This window comes from Acomys russatus, chromosome X, assembly GCF_903995435.1.
Source record: "Acomys russatus chromosome X, mAcoRus1.1, whole genome shotgun sequence".
Classification (NCBI taxonomy): domain Eukaryota; kingdom Metazoa; phylum Chordata; class Mammalia; order Rodentia; family Muridae; genus Acomys; species Acomys russatus.
The window spans coordinates 19,737,667-19,751,429 of NC_067169.1; the positions used below are offsets into that span (position 1 = coordinate 19,737,667).

At 39.5% G+C, this 13,763-nt stretch overlaps 1 protein-coding gene and 1 non-coding gene across 4 annotated transcripts in view; one reads left to right on the forward strand and one right to left on the reverse strand.

The window, feature by feature from the left end:
• Nucleotides 1–13,763, reverse strand: part of Shroom4 (shroom family member 4) — a 207,472-nt gene that overhangs the window by 63,413 nt on the left and 130,296 nt on the right. The gene's annotated exons all lie outside the window — the stretch shown is intronic.
• On the forward strand, nt 642–784 carry LOC127186036 (small nucleolar RNA SNORA48). Its single transcript, XR_007830290.1, has one exon. It is a non-coding gene; the product is annotated as a small nucleolar RNA SNORA48 (small nucleolar RNA).

Consider the following 13,763-nt stretch of genomic DNA (forward strand, 5'->3'; position numbering starts at 1 on the left):
TAAGAAAAAAATGTTAAAAAGAAAAAACTCCAGTGATCTAAACTACAAGGCTTGCTCTATTTTGTCTTACGATGATCAATACCCCACAGAGTACTGCCCAGAGTACTGCCACTACCTTCACTTGAGGCAGCCCTTTAACCCAAGACAGCCCAGCCTTGAGAACTATAAGAATATAAATTCATTTTCTATATCAATAATCCAATATATGATAGTCATTATAGCAAAAGAAACAGAATAAAATAGTACACGTGACCCTAGATGTGAGGTGTAAAGAAAAAGAGCCCAGGAACGAGTACCACACTTTTTTGTATTCAACCTGTAATCAGCATCAGCAAAGAAACTGTGGCTTTAGGTCAGTTGATTTATAAACCGTCCTGATTTTTTAAAAGCAATACTTATAAAAAGCAAATCATCCAAACTGTAAGAAGCTACATATAATGAAACAAGAGTCCTATATTCCTTTAAAAATATATTCGCCCAAGCAGCAATATGATACAAGATTAAAAACACAATTTCAAATAGGCATAGTGGCATACACACTAGTCTCTAGTCCCAGCAATGTGGAAAGCTAAGGAGGGAGTATTGTTAATTCATAGCCAGACTGATAACTTCCTTGCTCCTCCCTCTTCAAAAAAAAGTCCTCCCCCTGGCAATGGGCAAAGAGACACCATTTTGGTGGCGTTGTTCTTATATCAGTCAGGGCAGAGCAGATGGCAGTCTTTTGCTCATCCTACCCTGATGCCTGGCTTGGTGGCCTAAGCTGTTTTATGCCTAGGACACATAAAAATCAAATCAAATTCAGGTAGTGCAGCACGAGAGAAGGAAGACAGACAGAGACTTGTAGACCACAATGCCACCAAGAGACCTGCCCTCCAGTGTACAACACAGGTGGGCGATAGATACCTGCTTGCCGCCATGTTACATAGCATGAACGGAGGATATCACCCAAGGGCCCCGCAGCCATGTGGCTGGTTTGCAGAGGGAGCCAACCCAATGTGTGAGTATGTGGTGGTCAGACGGGAGAGAAAGAGAAGTGGAGTATCTTGAGTGTTATGGAGAGAGATGGAACTGCAGAATTGAGCGTGCAGAGACGTAGTCTGTTGTGAGGGTGTTTATTGCATTTGCCACGGGGCCTAGCTTTCAACGTAAGTGCTGTGAATCAAACTTAGGTTCTCATGTTCACACAGCATACACTCAACCAACCGAGCCATTGCTCCAGCCCCATGGCAAGATACCTTATAAGAAACAGAAGGCATACTGCATTGGATGGTTCAGAAAAAGACCTATGATAGCAGTACTGCTGGTTTTGTGAGAGTGAGTTCATTAAGTAAACAGTTAGCCAAAGCCAAAGTTCAAGAATAAATAGCAAGTGATAGATAGATGGTAGATAGATAGACAGACAGATAGATAGATAGACAGATAGATGATTGATAGACAGATATCAAAGTATCGTCAAAATGAGTGCTCAAAACATGGATCAGAAACTGACTGCGAAAGTTCCATGCAGCTGAGTTCCCACAGAGAGAGACCTTGGCAGAACAAGTAATAGCATGAAGGTAACACCATCAAACTGGGAGCTCATAACATCCAGAAAAAAATTGACTAGGGAAGTGGAGGCAGTTGGCTGGATTTTAAATTGATTTTTCTCTCCATGGCTGAGCTTCTCCTGGCTGAGTTTGTAGCTTCTCTCTCCCACAGCAGGCACTGTTGTGTCATTAAAATAAACAGTAGTTACTTCTGCTGGCAATAGGTCAGCCTCTTGTTCTCAGGGCCACAATGCTTTTGTCTTCAGGTTCTTGTGTTGTTTTCTTCCCAGGGATGCCACAGAACTGGGGGAGCATCCCATCCCTAGACATTTATAGGTCTTAGGTGATACTTTGGGACAAATATGCTTGGGTCTGAAATAGGGGGTGCAGCCCCACTTCCAAAGCCAACTTCTCAGTGTACTCATTCACCACAAGACAGTTCGCCAATATGATGTACATTGCTGTCTGAGGGAAGGAAGGAAACTGGGCAGAAGAGAGAAGAGCACATAGGAGAGGAGAACAAAGCAGAACAAAGTTCAGCAACACACACACACACACACACACACACACACACATACAGAAAGTCCATTATGAAGTCCAATACTTTGTACTCAAACCTAAAAACAATAAGAAAAGAAGAAAGGCTAATGTGATGGCTCAGTAGTTAAGAATACTTCCTCTAGAGAGCTGACCTGCCTCCTGCTGATGGTGGCATTGGGTGGCCTAGCCAGAGCAGTGCTGGGGAGCTCACCCTGGTGGTGCAGATAAGGAAGAGCCAATGGGCTGACCAGCTCAGCTACCACCCAGGCCCAGATCCAGGGCTTTGATTGGCCTATCCCAACATCCCTAATCTATGATCTGCTGAATCATGTGGAAGGGCCAGTCCTGCTGACCCAAAGCTGCAGGATCTCCATGACACAGGACAACAACAGGATAACAGGGGGGAGTCTGGATGGGAATCCAATACTGAGGCTGTCACAGATGCCAGAGACCTCAATCCAGACCAATGGCTCATTGCAATGAGCATTTGCAAGCGAAGATGTGTGCACAGAGGGCTAGAGTGTGGCACACACTGTGACACACTACAGCTTCCACGATGAGGTGTTTTCCATGCTTTGTTTTTGTTGTTACTGTTGCTGTTGGGTATTTGTTCATTTATTTGTATGGTTTTCATTTTGGGGGGAGGTTGCAAGGGCAAAGAGTGGATTATGAGAGGATGGAGAGATAAGCAGGACTAGGGCACATGCTATGAAACTCTCAAGTAATCAATAAAAAGTTAAAAAAAAAAAAAAAAAAAAAAGAACCAGAGTGTCTGGAGTTGAATTCGTCTTCTTTAACTCTGTGGCCTTGGTTCTGTTATTTAACAGCTCCTCTTCACTTATATTATCTCTAAAATGACAGTTATAATAATTGAAAAGAGAAAGTATACAATACTGGCTGAATTCTTGCTGTTTGTATTCAGTAATATATCTTGGAGATTATTTCATATATTAAAATATTTTTAAAAATATTTTAGTAACTGTGTTCATTGAAATTTCCATATAATACAAATAATGAATATTGAGGTTATTTTTAACTTTTTGCTACTAGAAATTAACTGCAAAGAATATCCTTGTATTTCTTCAACCATATATCTGATTACACCTTTACACACAGTTCTTCACATGGAACTCTGGATCTTAGGTTATGTGACTGAGGTAATAAAAGTCCATTAAAATCCAAAGAGGCTATACAATCTGCACTTCCACCAACAGTTTGTTAGATCTATGCTGCCCTTTAAGCTCTCAAGGGCATTATCAAGTGAGCTCTTTAAAATGCAAATTCTGGTTGAGTAGGTCTGAAGTTGCGGAACCTGCAGACACAGAATGATGACTATGCTAAATGATGTTTCTGGATCAATTTCCAGAATTAATTATGGCTCATTGATCTGTTTCTTTACATGCCAGTACCAAAGTATTTGAATTATTAGAGTTTTATGATGTCTTTTGACAAGACTGGTCTTGTTCTCCATTATTATTCTTTCTCACTATAGACTGTTTCTGACAAGTCTCATATATATACTTAAGAATCAGGCAGGGCATGCTTGATCATGATGTGTTTTGGAGACAACATAAGGTTGTAAATCACAGCGACTGGAAGTCATCAGTCATATAATCTCATAGATTAAGACTGGCTCTGTGATGAATCCCTAACTGTTTTAAGGTTCTATTCTCAGATCAGCAACATCATCATTGCCCGAGAACATATTGAATCTCTATGAATTAAAAATTCTGGAGAGAAGAGAGTGGAAAATGCATTTCATAGGCCTCTGGTGGAATCAAAGGTGCACTTAAGCTTCAGGGTCATTACTTTGGGGCACACAGTGGCTCAGAGACAAATTAAAGGGAAAAAGGTGCAAGGTAAATAGGATGGAAAGAAGGAGAAAGAATTCTTATGATAATTAAATGGAAGAAATTTCCAGAAAGCAATGTTTAAAAAGTATCTTGTTGCAATGAAGAAACTAATACTTATGAATCAAGTACTGTCTCTATATGGTTTCTTGCAGTGCGTCATTTATTGTACAATTATATACATATATATATACATATATATATACACATCCTCATTTTATAGATAAAAATTGTGATTAACTAACTTGTTGAAAATCATCCAACAGACAGATGACTTGATCACAGTTCTAATATAAGTGGTAAAGTTCCTTCCCTTACTTTACTATACTGATGAAAAATATTCATTGGAAAACAAAGAAAGATAATCTTTGGTGTTTTTATCAAGCCGGTAGTCACGCATTCATCTTGGAACCAATACAGAGCAGAGTGCCACAGTAAAGAGTATGAGCAGGAGTAATGAGAAAACGGGAAGGGAAGAAATAGAGACAATGAATCTAAGAATACGGTTTGAGAGTTAAAGGGGTTTCATTGTGAAAGGAATGGCATTAGTACTTGGAAGAATATGACAGTTTAAAGTCAGATTGTATGTGAAGAACGAAAGGACCATTTGCCCATATTTAAGTGGGATTCAGATTATCTTGGTAATAGCAATATGCAGGTGGAGGAAAATCTTTAGTTCTAGTCTCTCACCAAAACACTACAACACATATTTATTTCACAGGTTCCAGTCGGATCTCTATAACCATCCATTTCTCCATATATACATACACACATATTTACATATATAATATACCACTACATATGACACACACACACACACACACACACACACACACACACCACACCATTCACCACAAAGTAAAATTTAAAACCAGACAAAAGTAGATACCAATCCCACAGCTTCCTATCCTATGTTTTCAGGGTTTTGTTTGTTTGTTTGTTTTAAACCCTTAAAGATCTGACTAAACCTTTGCAGTCACTGTATATTACTCTTTTTCTTTAGCACTTACAGTGAATTGGTCACCAGGTGATGGGTGTAAGGCATCTCCCCTCATAAATTCATCCTCCCCATTGTAATTGTCACCATTCCTTTCTCTGCATAGGCAACCATGACACCTGAGCAGCCTACATCTAATTATAGTCACTCCAATATCCTATAAGTGTCGATTTCTTTCTCATTCACCAACTCACAATCCTAGGGTGACTTTCCCCCTGCCAACGAAGGAAATCCTGCTTCTGTGAGTCTACTATGGATTGTTCACATTGATTTATCACTTCTCCCTGACCTCCTTAATATTCCTGAAACCCAGAGTACTCGCCATCCTATCTTTACGGATTTACAAAAACCTTAAAGCCAACATCCCTGTCGTTTTCTGGGAACATAGTACTGTTTTCTTCCTCTAACTTTTGAAATTATTCAATACACCTATTATTTGCCTCAATAATTCTTTATTTGCTATTGTTTGTTCTTTGAAATGTTCATTTTGTCTTGACACACATGCACATGAATGCTAGTGTCTGGGTGTCTGAGGTGGTCAGGGGCATTGGATCCCCTGGCACTGGAGTTAGAGGTTGCTATGAGCCACCCAACATAAAAGCTGGGAATTGAATTCTGGATGAGCAGGAAGTACACTTAGCAACTAAGGTTATCTTTGAAGCCCCTGTTATTAGGCAATCTGACATTGGTATACAACTTGTTGGGATTATTCATTCCTGCCACTTTCTCTTATTTCCATCCTATTCAACTCAAATACACACACACACACACACACACACACACACACACACACACACACGTATATAATCTCTTTTAACTAGAATATGGGGCTAGGACATACTGTTCCCACCTATTCCCCATCACACTGTTTAAAATACATGCTAAGTACTAGAAAAATGACTTATAAATGGAAATCATATGTTGAGAAATTGATAGAGATCTTTTGTGAATTAATTTTGGGAATACATTTGCTTTGTTTTTAATCACAAATGTGATATATATGCATGCGCTCAGTATCAGGTACTGGTCTAGCACTTTTTCATGAAGTGGCAACTTATTGCTTGCCAGATACCTATCAGGTGAGAAGCACTGCTTTTAAGTGCCACAGAGGTCAAACCATGTGATGGTTAAAGACTTTCACACTATTTCTACTATTTCCACTCACTGCCTAGAGACTGCACTTAAAACCCAAGTCCAGTGCTTTAGGCACAAAATACAGATTTCTTTCATTCATGTTTACTTTTTAAAACAGGATCTCCATTGTTATTACTTGAATGATGCACATTACTTTTTATATATTTGATGTAAAAACACAAATTAAGAAAATAGGTAAGCCATGAATACACCTCCTCTTACATTTAGTGTATAATTACAGTTACTGTGAATAAGAAGAAAAAGTATCTTTGTGTTCCTGAAATAAACAAAGGAAGACGAGATCCGTAGCGTGCTATATTAACATTCATAATTATGAATCTTGAATCTTTTGTTCCAAAATGAATTGTTTGACACCCATGGAAAATGATAATAGGAAGAATTATGACAAAAGTACATAAGGTTAATTGACATGTAATTGACTCTCAAATATGCAAAATTTAGATGTTTTCCTTTATTGGTACTTATTATTTAGAAACTCTGCAAACCAATCTACTGGAATACATTTCCCTATTAAAGGTACCTGAAATGAAAACAGGCACATATAATGTGAATTAATATTTTACAATACAGATTAGATATATCATCACTTAAGGGACATTTTGTTCCACCAAAGTAATAACCCACAAATGATGAGATGTCATTTTTCCCCAGTGATACTTGGTATAAAATATATACATGTACACAAACACATTCTTTGGAGGCCATCTAAATCTACTGGGAGAAAAAGACTAGATTAAAAAGCATGTTTTGCGTATCTCCTAATGCACACATTATTAAACAGAGCACATCACAAAGATACGACAGGAGTGCAGAATGGAAGTAATAACGTTTTGCTACTGACTGAGGCTGACTTAGCCTCTGCTCAGAAAAAGAAAATGCTTTCACCCAACAGATGCCTCATAATGGAAGCAGCAGCAATCATACTGGTTCAGTGGTTAAGTAGTCCCTTGCCTAGAACCTTCACTCTAACCCCATCCAAAAGCCAATTAACTCAGTTCAGTCTTCTGTGGAGACTGGAGGGCACTCTAGGTCAAGGCAAAGCTAAAGCCTGAGTAACATGCAAGGAATCAATTATTAGCTCAGACTAATTTACGCTTTCACTCTGGGCTCATACAAGCTTATTGCTGAGGATAACCTTCGCAGGGGAAGGCAAGCGAGAGTGCATGCATAGCCTAAGGATTTGTAAATTGATACAAGAAGTTTTGAAGAACTCATCTAAATATTCAATTTAAAGTTTTTGAAAATATTACCGAGACAGAAGTGGGTTAAGTACCAACTTATGTGGCTCCAGAGGACATACTAGATATAAAGCCAGACACATCTGGCTGTAAGGGAGTGGACATGTCACCTCATCCATTCCTTTGGAACTAATCTCATCTATGAAGCAAGGGGGCATTCATTCCTATCCCTCAAAAGACAGGCATGACAACTAAATAAAATGATGCACTTGAGAGCTACAAGCTACTAGCACCGTAACTGATCCATAGCATGTGGGGAATAGCGGGGCAGAGCTAACATTTACAGAGAGTCTATTAAATCTAAAGTAATCTGAGTTCTTGCTAATCCTCCTTAATATTAAATTGGAAAGTTCCTTGGGGATAAAACCCTTTCATTCTACATTCAAATGTTTGAGGACAAGACTCTTAACACCTTTAAACCAGCTGTTGGTTCTGGGCTGATTATTTCAATGAGATACAGAATTATGGTAGTCTTGGCAATTGGAATTTCAGCAATATCTATAGAGTGGGGAAGAGATGGGTACAAACACAAGTATTAGATTTGAATCGCAGCTCTACCAGTTATTAGCTGCATGGCCTTAGACACGTGACATCCATTCTGAGTCCTGGTTAAGCTTCATTATTGTGTTATATGATCTAACAAGGTCTCTGGCAAAGCAAACTTTTCCTATCCTTGGATAATACACACAGATAATACAAAGCTACTTTCTTAGTCCAGCTGTGACAAACTAATGGCCAATGTCAGTGTTAATATCACACATACATTTTTGTGATGGATGCTTACTGTGGCACAAAAGGGGCTCCTTGAAATTCTTCCTCTTCTGGAAGATTCATTCTAACGGCTTTTCTTAATCATATATAAAAGATCATTCATTCTCCGCATTGCTTCACGAATATGTTCTCTTACTCATCCTCAAATTTTCCTTTATTTAACTTTCAACTTTTCCAGAAAAGACAAGGTAACAAAGAATCACATATAAATAGGAAGTGAGAGGGGTGGGGGCAATGTGCTGGCTAGTCTTAGGTTAACTTGACATAAGCTAGAGTCATCAGAGAAAAGGGAGACCCAGATGAGAATATGCTTCCTTAAAAGCAGACTGTAGATAAGCCCGTAGCATAGGTTCTTTTATTTATTAAATTTTATTATTCAGATTACATCTCAGTTGTTATCCCCTCACTTGTATCTGCCCGTTCCTCCCTCCCTCCCTCCCTTTTTCACCCAATCCCCTCCCCTAGGTCTGTGACAGAAGGGGACCTCCTCCTCTAACATACGATCACAGCCTATCAGATCTCATCTAGATAGCCTGCTTCCCCTTCCTCTGAGTGTCATCAGGCCTCCCCACAATGGGGAAGTTGTCAAATAGGAGGCACCAGAGTTCATGTCAGAGTCAGTCCCTGCTCCCCACACAACTGTGGAGAATGTCCTGTCCATTGGCTAGATCTGAATAGGTGGTCTAGGTTTACTGCATAAATTGTTCTTGGTTGGTATGGCAGTTTGTGCAGGACCCCTGAGTCCAGATCCACCTGCCTTGATGTTCTTCTTGTAGGGTTCCTGGACCCTCTGGGTCCTTCTATCTCCCCATTCTCCCATACCACTCTTACCTAGAGTCCCAATAACAAGTCCCAGCATCTGTCCTAATCCCCTGCTGAGTGAAGACTCTCAGAGGACATTTATTGGGCTAGAGTTCAACTGTAAGTGAATATATACCATGTGTATCTTTCTGGGTCTAGGTTAACTCATTCAGGATGATCATTTAATAACCATGCACAAAACTCAAGTCCAAGGGGATTAAAGACCTCAACATAAAACCAGACACACTAAATTTGTTAGAAGAAAAAGTGGGGAAGAGCCTTGAAGTCATTGGCACAAGAGACAACTTGCTGAACAGAACACCAACAGCCCAGGCCTTAATGTCAACTATTAATAAATGAGACCTCATGAGGCTGAGAAGCTTCTGTAAGGCAGGAAACACTGTCAACAGAACAAAGGGGACAGCCTACAGACTGGGAAAAGATCTTCACCAACCCTACATCTGACAAAGGTCTAATATCCAAAATATATAAAGAACTCAAGAAATTAAACACCACTAAACCAAATAACCCAAATAAGAAATGGGGCTCAGGGCTAAACAGAGAATTCTCAACAGAGGAATATCCAATGGCCGAGAAACACTTAAAGAAATGCTCAACCTCCTTAGTCATCAGGGAAATGCAAATCAAAACAGCTCCGAGATTCAGAATGGCTAAGATCAAAAACTCAAGTAACAGCACATGCTGGTGAAGAAGACTCCTTCATTGCTAATGAGAGTGCAAACTTGTACAACCACCTTGCAAATCAATCTGGTGCTTTCTTGGAAATTTGGGAATAGGGCTATCTCAAGACCCAGCTATACCACTCCTGGGCATATACCTGAAATATGTTCCACCATACACTAAGGACATTTGCTCAACTATGTTCATAGCAGCCTTATTCATAACAGGCAGAATCTGGAAACAACCCAGATGTCCCTCAACTGAGGAATGGATAAAGAAACTGTGATATATTTACACAATGGAATACTATTCAGCTATTAAAAACAAGAAAATCTTGAAATTTGCAGGCAAATGGATGGAACTAGCATAGTTTCATAATTAGTGACTGATGTAGCAGGGCCCAGCCCATTGTGAGTGGTGCCATCCCTGGACCAGCGATCCAGAGTTCTGTAAGAAAGCAGGCAGAGCAAACCATGGGGAACTCCAGAAAACAGCACTTCTCCATGGCCTCTGTATCCTCTGCTGCCTCTAAGCTCCTGCCCTCCTTGAGCTCCTGTCCTGATGTCCTGTAGTCAGTGATGAACTCTAATCTGGTAGTGTAAGCCCAACAAACCTGTTCCTCCTCAATTTGCTTTTGGTTATGGTGTTTCATGACAGCAATAGCAAACTTAACTAGAACAGGCAGGATGGGGGGGGGGGCAGTAAGGGAAAAGGAGAGGGATAAAGAGAGGGGAATGACTACTAATGAAACTTTCTTAATTTCTTATAAGATGCACTAATCAAAATTAGTCTGTAAATTTGTTTTCAAAGTGTTCTGTCCTCTCCGCCAATCATAGGGATTTTAGAAAGTCTTTCCTTGAAGCACAGAGAGACAATCTCATATAAAGAACCCTTGCTATATTGTAAACGAACCATTCTTATGACTAAGTTAATGAGAAGGGAGGTTGATTTTTTCTGTTCTTTCCTTAGAGGAAAAAAAGCAACTTACCCTATGTAACTTCTCAAAGACCATTCAAAGATATACATTAACTTTATACTTAGGAAAATTGAAAAATATTCTGCATCCTCATCACAGGAAAAAAGGGAAAAGAATATATTAAGAATATATTGCTGCATTAGGAGCCAGAGACATAATCATTTTTAGCTGCATGGAGATGCCAGAACAGCCAACTAATGCTTTCCCTTTGATTAGCTGGAAAGCAATCAATGCACTCTGGCTAGATTGGAGCTTTCACTCAAAATAGAAACTGGCCTGAAGTCCAAAAAACTGGTAGCTCAGAGGCAAATTCCCCAAAGGGATCCTGACACTTGCTCTAAGATCCAGAGTTGGCAAGCTCATCAGGACCCAAGTTTAAAGTTTAGGCTTAAAGCAGCTGTGATATTATAAGAAGGCATACTCAAAGTCTTTAGGGGTTATAGGATTCTTCCATTTAGTGAAAAAAAAAAACCACTTTAAATGTTTAAGGTTTGGTTCATTTAGCTACTTTAGTGAAGATATGATTTTTTTTTTCTTTTACTTACCCTTCTCTCATATATTATATCCTGCCCAAGTGCAGTTTCGCCTCCCTCCTCCCCTCCTAGTCCATCCTGCCACTTCCTCCATCATCACCCACTCCTCCTTTCCCTTCAGAAAAGGGCAGGCTTTCCGGGGATATCAACCATACATGGCATATGAAGTTGCAATAAGACTAGGCACCTCCTCTCTTATTAAGGCTGGAAGGGGCAACCCAGTAGGAGGTAAAGGGTCCCAAACGCAGGTAAAAGGGTCAGAGACAGCCCTGCTCCCACTGTTAGGAGTCCCAGGCTACAGAACCCTAACATATATGTAAAGGACCAAGTTAAGACCCATGCAGACTCCTTGATTGGAAGACATGAGTTCTTAATGAAATTTTTCATTTAATTTTAATTTTTATAAAAGGTATATGGAAATAATGCATGTTATTCTTAAGGGGTGTCACTAAAATATTATCAAGACTCCTGCTCTAAGAAAATGGAGATGAATTTTTCCTGTTGTTGTTTTGTTGTTGTTGTTATTGTTGTTTTGTTTTGTTTTGTTGGATAAGTAAAATAATCATTAAAGGACTCATGTCTGACTTTTTTTGATACCATTCCTTAAGAGAAAATGTTTGCAAATAAATATCTTAAATAAAAAACTCATTACCAAACTCTTGCAAAATTCAAATCACACTAGAAAGACCAAACCTAGAAATCTGACTTGAAGGGTCTCAATGTAAGGGAGATAATTTTTATTACAGGAAGTATTAGGGAAGTTTGAGTGCTAGGGCATTGGCACGGTGTCACATCTCCTGAGTTGTCTTTTTGTTCTGTGGAGTCCAATAGGGGGCACAGACAAAAATCACCCCCAACACATGTCTATACCCATTACCTAAAAGAGGAGAATGCTAGCAAGACAGGAACTTCTAGAAAATATCTACCCTGCTCAGGCTAGCCACCACAGGGGAACTGTGGTTCTGTCCTTGATCATGTTAACAGAGGCTCAACAAGGAGCCTAGATTTCCCCCCAGTAGTTACTCTGTAACAATGTAATCCAATCCACATCCCACCCATTACCCAGGCATTGGCAACACAGGCTACACATGGAATCAGGACTTCCATATTGTGGTAACAAACCTTTATCAGTATCAATGAGCATTCCAGAAGGAAAGTTGGAGTAGAAGTCTAACAGGAACCAGGGACCCCTTCCTTGGGTGTTAAGTCAAGTAGGGGAGTCTGCCTACATGTGACATAGGCTCTATGCTCTGAGAGGGTGGCATCAGAGAAAACCAGCTAAAATGTAGTCACAATCTCTAATAGAATCCTCCAAAGTGTGCGTTTCAATGGAAAAATCATTCACCATGCTATGAATTAGGAACAGACTACAATAACAACAAAAAGATAACAGACACCAACACTAGAAGTGTACAACAAAAGCATCCACCATAAAGATCCTTCAGTGAGTAATTACAGGTGTGCATTAAATGAATGACAAGGAAGAACATCTCACCTAAGAAATGGCATGTCTTGACAAAAATATATAAATATAAAGAACCCTCAGGTGGGAACTTTAAAAAATCAATTAAAAGTCCCTACATATTCTCAGAAGCAGTTTCAGAGCCAACAAAAAGGAATCATTTAAACTTTAAGATAGCACCAAGAATTACCCAGTATAAACAACAGAAAGAAAATTGGCTACAAGATGAATACAGCTTCAGGAATGTTTGGGACTATGAAGAAAGGGCTACCATTCACAATATCAGTCAACAGGAAGGGAGGACTGGGCTGAAAAATGTCCAACACACACACACACACACACACACACACACACACACACACACACACACACACGGCTGAAACTTTCTGTATTTAACAAAAGCATTTTTGGATGAAGAAATAAGAGTAATTACTAGAAGACTGATTCTAAGATAACGGTTAAAAGAAGAGTTCTAAAGAGAAAGGAAATGACCACAAAATCCCAGGTAGCAGGAAGAAACAACATGACAATATAAAGATTATACCTTAGACAACATTGTAAAATAATATCAACAACTTAATAAATGGTATATACTTATTACACACATGTAACAGCCACTAACAATCTATATGAAAAGAAATACTTAAAAATATTAATGATGCCCAGTTATGATGCCTATGAAGCACAATAGTATCAGTTCACACACAAAAAAATTTACAAGAAAAGGATAACTATATGTATTTTAAGACGTGGAACTGGAAAAAATGGGATCAAGTTTTTTGTTTTTTTGTTTTTTTGTTTTTTTTTACATTTTAAATTGTTAATCTGGGCATGGTGGCGCATGTCTTTAATCCCAGCACTCAGGAGACAGAGGCAGGCGAATCTCTATGAGTTCGAGGCCAGCCTGGTCTACAAAGTGAGATCCAGGACAGCCAAGGCTACACAGAGAGACCCTGTCTAGAAAACAAGAAACTAAATAACAAGGAGGACCCCCGGGAGAAAGCTTTATTCTCACTCAGAAGGGAAAATAGAATAAACACCAGAAGCAGTTGAAGAGAGGGAACAGGATGGTAGCCTACCATAGAGGTCCTCTGAAAGACTCCACCCAGCAGGGGACCGAAGCAGATGCTGAGACTCCAAGGTGGATCTCAGGGAATCTTATAGAAGAATTGGGGGATAGAAGGACCTGGAGGGGACAGGAGCTCCACAAGGAGACCAATGGAGCCAACAGAT